Below are 8,618 nucleotides of genomic sequence, written 5' to 3' on the forward strand. Positions count from 1 at the left end.
GTTTGAGAAGATACAATTTAAGCATGTTCCTCATGAGCATAATAAACAAGCTGATGAGTTGGCTAGGGATAAGTTGGATGCCTTGGTAGCTCCTTTAAAGGTCAAGGAAGCCTTGTATGCATGAAGGGAATCATTGCAAGATGTAGAATTATTTCTTGGTAAAGGGCAATGTCCAAAGGGCATGTCAAAGGTTTGGCGTAAGAGAATAGTTGCAAAAGCGGGATTTAACATTTGAGAGTTTTTCATTTCAAGTTTTTTTGACAATTTTAGCAATCTTTAGAGTTTTTTAAACCAAACATGTGTCATAGCATAAAGTATCTATTTACTATAATTTTCAATCATCAGAAGACTCCACATATGTGTGGTTGACGACGGAGAGAGAAAGTATAAATTCTAGAGAGATAGTATCTATGCGCGTTACCGTTGGAAGAAGAGATCATAAATCCTTGAGAGAGAGAGAGAGAGTGACTTCTCTTTTAAAATCTTTAGAGAGAGAAAGTAAAATTCTAAAGTTGTATATCACTTCACAGAGAGAGAGAGAGAGACCGAGAGGACATAATGATGTGAAAATGTAAACCAAAAATATCACCATTTCACAACTTGTAGATGGCGGAGGCAGTTTCACTAGGTGGGAACTAGCTCCTGGAAAGCCGAGCAGCGGATTATTCAGTAATTACCATGATGGTTAGCACAGTAACTCCAAGAGGCTATAAATAGGAGCCATTACATTGTAATTGGGCTGGCAATTGTTGGCTGTACTTTTGGGTTGTTCTATCTTTTGACTTCCTACTCTTAGTGTGTGGTTGTAGTCTTGAAGTTGCTCCTAAGCTACATTATCCCCACTTGTACTTTTACTCTATAATTCCTAATACAGTAGTCGAGTAGACTCCAACCATATATTCTTTGTATCAATTCCTTCTAAATCTGAATCTGAATCTGAACTTGAACTGAATGTGAACAGTAATTCCAATCATTCAGCTTTTCTATTTCTCATCAGATGTATTCTAGTTCATGTAACTATTCTATCTCAATTTCTATCTTTTCCTTCATGTTCTACTGATTGACTAATGAATCACCAATAGCTATAAACTCTTAACACTGGAATCAGCTATCTAAAGAGATTAGCTCCAATTCCACAACTCATGCCATTAGAGTCAAATATGTTCGCAGCGCATGTCATTAGAGTCAAATAATCCACAACATATATACATGCGATAAAGTAAAAAATCATGCCAAATAGAGACATTACTATTTTCATAGTTAAATAATCTAGAGCATATATAAATGCGATAAAGTCAAAAATCATGCCAAATAGAAACAATACTATTTTTCCCAAGCTTGAGCTTTTTGAAACAACGTAAGTTTGAGGATCTAAGTACATTTTCTAACTACCACAGGATAAGACCAAAATTAGAGTACAAAAAAGGAGTAGTCTCCATAAATATAATGACCACTCTAAAAGGCAAGTAGTTTTCTCCCAAATAGCTTGCAAGTTGCTCCTATCTTTTGTTTGAAATTTGAAATCCTGTGCTGCATAAACAATGTTTTTTCAAGATAAATAATCACATGTGAAATAAACCAAAATAAATGTAAAAAAACACTTTAATATCATAGAACAATATTCTAGTTTAGTGAAAGATGCATACCAAACCAGCTGTAATCAAATGGAGGGAGAAATCCTCCTTGGTTGTCCAAGGATAAAGGCAATGTCCATTGATGAGAGGTGTGGCTGATGAAAAAGTTATGTGCTCCTTAGGTTCAAGTCCGAGCACTTTTGTGTACACATAGTACATATGTTTGCATGCCAAAAAGGATTTGTTGGTATTCTCTCGCTTTTGAAAATCCGGACACGTGCATGTTGGACTCTCTTTTATATGAATCTCATAACTATTTTCAGTGAGAACTCGGAAAACTACATGCTCTTGAGACCTTTTCACTTCATCCAAAAATAAAACTGTCATACTATTACATGCTTCCAATTTCTTCATGGCCTCTTTGGAGATTCCATGCCTCCACTTTTTCTTCCTCGAGCTGCCACCACCCTCTTCACAGCCGCCAGCCGGAGGTTGTGGATTTACCATTGAATTCTCTGTCCTAAATCCACTCTGATGTAGCGCTGCAAGTTCATGTGTGGAGATATCTGTCCCTCTTGCTACTGGCCAAACATTCAGAGCAGGAGGTAAATCTTTGACTTGTCTTTTGATTGATCGAGTATGAAAAACATCATGATTACAAACCATAACCATTGCTCAATGTGGCCCAAAGCATGTCTGAAGCAACGACAATCGTTGCTAAACTTGCCGATCATCCAACAGTGTTTGGAAAGGGTGTTCATGATCGAATATTGGAGGAGATTGTAGAGGGTTTTATCGTAAAGAGAGGTGGGGAACCCCGGGGGATTCACTCTATTTACAAAATAGGACACCACCTGCGAGCCGACAACTTTGATAAAACCCCTATATACGACTCATATTAGGGAATACCCCCTTTTCTACGCTTATACGACAATCAATGTAGAAAACTATCATACCCCTATTTTACATATAAAATTTAGGTCTCACATGATCTAACTGAGTAAAACTAGTCAAAGAGCATGCAACATAGTGATTGGCCACATACTAAGCAACCATTTCTTTTGATAACTAGATGTACCCTCAATGTGTTTTAATTTGAATTTCAAACTTTGTGCCCCTTCAATGTACACTCTAGCTACTCGTCCAATTTTGACCCATCTAAATTACTCAAAGAACCTGGTTATTTAAGTTGTATTAGGTTCTCCATGTGAATTTGCATCTATACAAACTCTTTATAGCTTTCATCCCTCAACAAATGAACTATAATAAAAAAACAAGAAATTGATACAAAGCAGCGTTAGTTCTTGCATATATCTTTGCAGGAATTGACTAACAAGTTCGAGGGAAAACTCTTTTGGGAATCATTTTGAAACACAAAAACTTTCTCTCATTTTTCCCTTTTCTCACCCCACCCCCCCGCCCAATAAATATGATACCCCCTCCCTTATTTTTAAGCTTGGGAGATAAATTATTGGGGGCCTACCCCTAACTTATACGCTTATATAAATTGCAAAAGAACCCCCCTCCCCTTCACTTACGTGGTGCAGTAAGTTTTCCATGGTGAATCCCCCGGGTGGGAAACCTACTCGCATTCCTCTCTGCAGATTGATGGAAAATGAAACCATTAGAGTGGTGGATCCAGGCACTGAGGGCTTGGTGAAAGGTTTGAGATGTCTGGATACAGTGTGCTTGGAGCTCCATTTCTTGTGTCATTTAAGAAACCAGGCCATGACAAACATTATGTTTCCGACTTAGACAAAAAGATGAATGGGGACCTATTTGGCGAGAAATAAGCGATGATTTTGATAATTCCCTTCCCCTTGAGTGGGAAGACTTAAGGGGGAAAAAAATTATTGTTTGGGATGGCAATCACCATTTGAAAACTTGGATGCGCTTAATAAAAACACATAAGTGATTTTTTTTTTGTTAAATGAAAAGTTGTCTTGTATTACTCTATGCTTTCTAATTTTCCTTTTTGTTGTTGTAGAATTTTAATGATAAAGTGGAGACATTGTTCTGTCAAGTGTTAATTTGTCTATGTTGATAGAAGTGCAGAGGGGGAGCTTATGCTAGCTTTGCGCTCTCAAAATGAGTAGGCTCATTTGTTGTTTTTAAAGATATTGCTATTACTTTATTGATGCCATTCTATTGCCATTAAATTTAAGATATTGTGGTTTAGGATTGGTAGAACCACTGTGAGCACAAATTTTGGACAGGAGATCTTCTTGTTCCAAAAACTGGCTGTGGCAAGCAAAGATTCTTTACTGAAAGACTTTCCCAAATATTGGGTTTGATGGATAGAGGTAGAGCTTGCTTGCGAGAAGAAGGCATCTAAAGGAAGTTGGTAGAACGCTCCTGCTCTTTTATTGGCAATGCTCATATGGAAGGTAAATATTTTTGCCTTAAAGTACACTTTTTATGTAATTTCTAAAGCTTGGCATAATTTTGTAAAATCTTTTTTTTTTTCACTTACTCTACAAAAGGAAGACTTTGACTTGTCTCTTATCAAAGAGATGCAAGAGATCAATGATCCCTCGATTTCACTACTGCCAGAAAAGGAAATGGTTGCTCGAGGAAAAGTAGAAAAAATATTCAAAGAAAGAGCTTATAAGGTAAACACTTTGTCTTCTCACCATTCATGTTTGAATTTCTTCAAAATTGTAAGTTAACATGTCATTTGAATTTGATTTATTGGATTGAAAAATTAATTTGACTTGATTTCGTGCTAATGCAACATAGATGTTGGCCATTGCCAACCCCACCAATGGCGAGGGGTTCTTCTATTTGTTATTTAACTTCAATTGGATAAGAGAAAAGGATCAAGTGGGCCTTACAAGAGACAAGGTCCACTCTTTGGAAACTTCTAAAATATCACCAGAGAGGTAATAATCTTTGGATAAAAAATACACATGAAATCATCAAATGAATCAATGCATTTATGGGTTGTTTATTGTTTGCTCTATAGGAAAAAGGAAATATTGCACTCTTTGATGCATTGCCGTGTAGATGATGCTACTTGTAAGGTCCCTCCCTAAACCCTAGAGCCATTCAAAACTTTTTCCAGCATAGAAAATAATTTAGAAAAAGAAAGACTGACAAAGAACTCATGCGGACAATGAGACTTTACTCCAAAATGAAAAGATAAGGATATTTCAGATAAGGATATTTCAGATAAGAAATTACGTCATCCCTATATTTTTCCTTTAAGATTAAGATTATTTTTATACTTCTTCGTCAAAAGCCACGTGGGAACTGATCTAGATCTAGAACTGGGAGAAAAAGGGACTAACTTAATTGAAAGATAAAGTTAAGGGATAAGAACTAAGGAGAAAATTGGGGTCCAATAGAATTGGAGAAGAGAAATAGGGTCCAATAGCATTTGAGAAGAGAATTTGGGGTCCAATAGGAATTGAGAAGAGAATTCCACCCACCATTTCCTATATAAGCACCCCCTCGCCTTTGTAATTTGACACACAGACACATATATTGCTAAGCTACTTGCATACTTGCCATGCTCAAGACTATGCTTAAGTAAATCAAGGTTTCCATTAAACCTTGCTCTTGCTCTCTCCCTCTCTTGAAGGCCAAACCCTCAACTCACTTCCTCTCTCGAAGGCCAAACCCTTGAGGGTTTTGTGAAGAAGCTCCTCTCTCCTTCCTCTTCATCCTAAATCCCTTTCCTTCATCCTTGAGCCTCACATCTCTTCAAGAAGGACTTCAACCCCACTTCCCTTTTGCTTAGAGGAGGTAATCTTCATTTCTAGTAAGATTATTAATCCATGTGTTTTAATACTAGGAAGGTTTATGTGCATTATTTTAGGTTTAATATTTAATGGTAACCTTGGATTTAGGGTTAAGTATTAATGGTAGTTATGAATCCTTAAATTACGCTTCAAAGGTAGATTTGCACTCGTAAGTTAAGATTTAATAGTAACTTTGCACTTAGATGTAAGCTTTAGTGATTACCTTGCATTTTTAGGTCTTAAGCTTTAATGGAAACTTTGCAATTAGGGTTAAGTGATAAGCGTATCTATGTATCATAAAGCTAAGATTCAAAGGTAGATTTACTCTCGTAAGCTAAGCTTTAATGGTAACTTTGCACTTAGGTGTAAGCTTTAGTGACTACCTGGCATTTCTAGGTTAAAGCTTTAATGGAAACCTTGCAGTTAGGGTTAAGTGATAAGCGTATCTACGCATCATAAAGTTAAGATTCAAAGGTAGATTTACTCTTGTAAGCTAAGCTTTAATGGTAACTTTGCACTTAGGTGTAAGCTTTAGTGACTACCTGGTATTTCTAGGTTAAAGCTTTAATGGAAACCTTGCAATTAGGGTCAAGTGATAAGAGTATCTATGCATCATAAAGTTAATCTTCAAAGGTATATTTGCACTCATAAGCTAAGCTTTAATGGTAACTTTGCACTTAGATGTAAGCTTTAGTGACTACCTTGCATTTTTAGGTTTAAGCTTTAATGGAAACCTTACAATTAGGGTCAAGTGATAAGAGTATCTATGCATCATAAAGTTCAGCTTCAAAGGTAGATTTTCTCTCGTAAGCTAAGCTTTAATGGTGACTTTTCACTTAGGTGTAAGCTTTAATGGAAAGCTCGAAAACTCATAAATTATAGGATGACCTTTTAGCTTCCATTTTTTTTTTTGGAAAGCTAGGCACCATAAGAAAAGAGTAGTTGTCTAAGATCGATAGAAGTAGTTCAATTTTCGGTATTGAAGAGTATTTCTAAAGTTTTCAATTTCAAGTTTGTTTGCAAATACGGGATGGGGGAGATAGGGGAAAACTTTGTGGAATTGATCTCCGTGTCTTTTGAACCGAAAACTCTACAAGCTTCCATGGCGATGCCCCATGGATGGCAAATGATTGCAAAAACCTGGGAATGGTATAAAACGGGGATTGAACTAAAAAAGTTGGCATTTCCGAAGAGACATTAACCATCAAATACCTATGGCAAAAACTCGCTTGTATTTTTTAAATAAACTTGGTTGGTAGATAATTAATGAAAGTAGGAATTAAGGTTGATAAATGAATGAACCTGAAAATTACCAACTAGGAGTTAAAAAGGAATCTCGACAGGTGATATGGATAGCCCATTGCAAAACATAGATTTAACTAGGAGTTTTGAAGATTGTCTGGAAATGACCGGGAACCAAGATGGATCTTCTTGGGGTCAATTCGATTGAAAGTCCGGCCCATTGAGAGGATCTCTTGGGGAACTTGTCGGAGATTGGCCCTTTTCAGCTAGGGAAACGTAACCGGCAAGTTGTTATACCTAAGTCATTCATTCCCGAGGGATAAGGGATGAATGGGTTTGTTTTATTTTTGCCTGGCCGGGTGAAGTACCCGCGGTATCTTATTGAAAATCCTCCATAATCCGGGTATGGCCTGATGCCAATAGTTGGATGAGAAGGTTACACTCAGTGAGGATGATGTGAATTTAATTAAGGAAATTTGTTCGACCTGGTTGCTTAAAAAGGAATTGGAAAGGCTAGGAATATAGGGGCTATTGTTGAGATGTAGAGAGAAAGAGAGAGAGAGAGAGACGAGAAAAGAGAGACACCATATACGCTCCCAAAGACTGATTCATATTGAGGACAAGATACAAATATATAGGTGAGACCAAGTTCAATAGAGTGAGCCATATATAGCTCCAACACCCCCACTCAAACAAAGGTCTCTAGCTTTGGATGAAAAAACCCTTGGGGAGTTCAAGGGAAAAACCCAAGCCCCTATACAATGTGAAATATAATCCAGCGGTGATGATGTGAAAGTGAATTGTGTATCTATGTACAAATATTCAAGTGACTTAGATATCACAAGGTGCAAATGTGGAGTGTGCATAGTGCATGGTACCTAAAAGATTACAATGTCATATGTACAAAGCTATTACAATAGCAAAGAAGCTAATCTAGAAAGAGTGAGGCCGAAGCAACTCCAAGCTCCGAGCGCAAGAGGATGAAACGTGACTCATTGAGGCCTTTGGTCAAAATTTCTGCAATCATCTGGTCACTTGGACAGTGTTCAACCATAATGGTTCCTTTGCGTACTTCATACCTGACATAATGATAATGGACATCAATGTGCTTTGACTTATTATGTTGAACATAGTCTTTTGCAAGGCTAATAGCACTTTGGTTGTCACACCGCAAGGGTGTGCTAGAAAGAGGAGAGTGACCAATATCAACCAGCATTTGTCGAAGCCAAATCAACTCACGAGCTGCAAGTGATGCCACAACATATTCTGACTCAGTCGTAGAAACTGCAACACAACATTGTTTCTTGCTGGTCCAAGAAACAAGACAACCATTTATAAAGAAGCAATTTCCACTAGTAGATCGCATAGATAAATGTGAGCTTGCCCAGTCTGCATCTGTGTAACCCAAAAGAGAAAGAGATTGCATAGAATCCGATGTGAGTTGTCGTCGATAGACTAAACCAAAATCTGTAGTGCCTTTCAAGTATTTCAATACACGCTTTACAGCAGACCAATGCTTAAGAGAAGGACATGCAAGATGTTGTCCAAGATAATTAGCAGCAAACAAAATATCAAGACGAGTGTTCATGCCAACAAACTGAAGACATCCAATCAAGTTAGCATAAGGTTGATTTGTGACAAGTTGACCGCCATTGTCAAAAGTATTCTTCGTAGAGCTCGCAAGACAAGGTGTGTTGGCTGAATGTACAGATTCCATACCAAATTTTTGAATAGTATCTGCAAAATAAACTTTGACTGTCGAAGGAATAAAATACCTTTTGTACGGTTTCGTTGGATTTGAATGCCAAGACAAGAGTGAATCTCTCCAAGATCCACCATATTGAATGCAGAAGACAATAACTTTTTTACTTGCTGAAGAAATCCCAAATCATTGGAAACAAGGATGGTATCATCCACATAAAGAGCAAGAATCACAAAACTGCTACCTTGGCGTTTTATGTATAAGTTGGGGTCTGACGAGCAAGAGATGAATCCTTTAGAGGTGAGAAAAAGATCAAATTTTGTATACCAGGCTCGCGAAGCTTGTTTGAGACCATAT

This window comes from Adiantum capillus-veneris, chromosome 23, assembly GCF_014529385.1.
Source record: "Adiantum capillus-veneris isolate H3 chromosome 23, ASM1452938v2, whole genome shotgun sequence".
NCBI lineage: Eukaryota > Viridiplantae > Streptophyta > Polypodiopsida > Polypodiales > Pteridaceae > Adiantum > Adiantum capillus-veneris.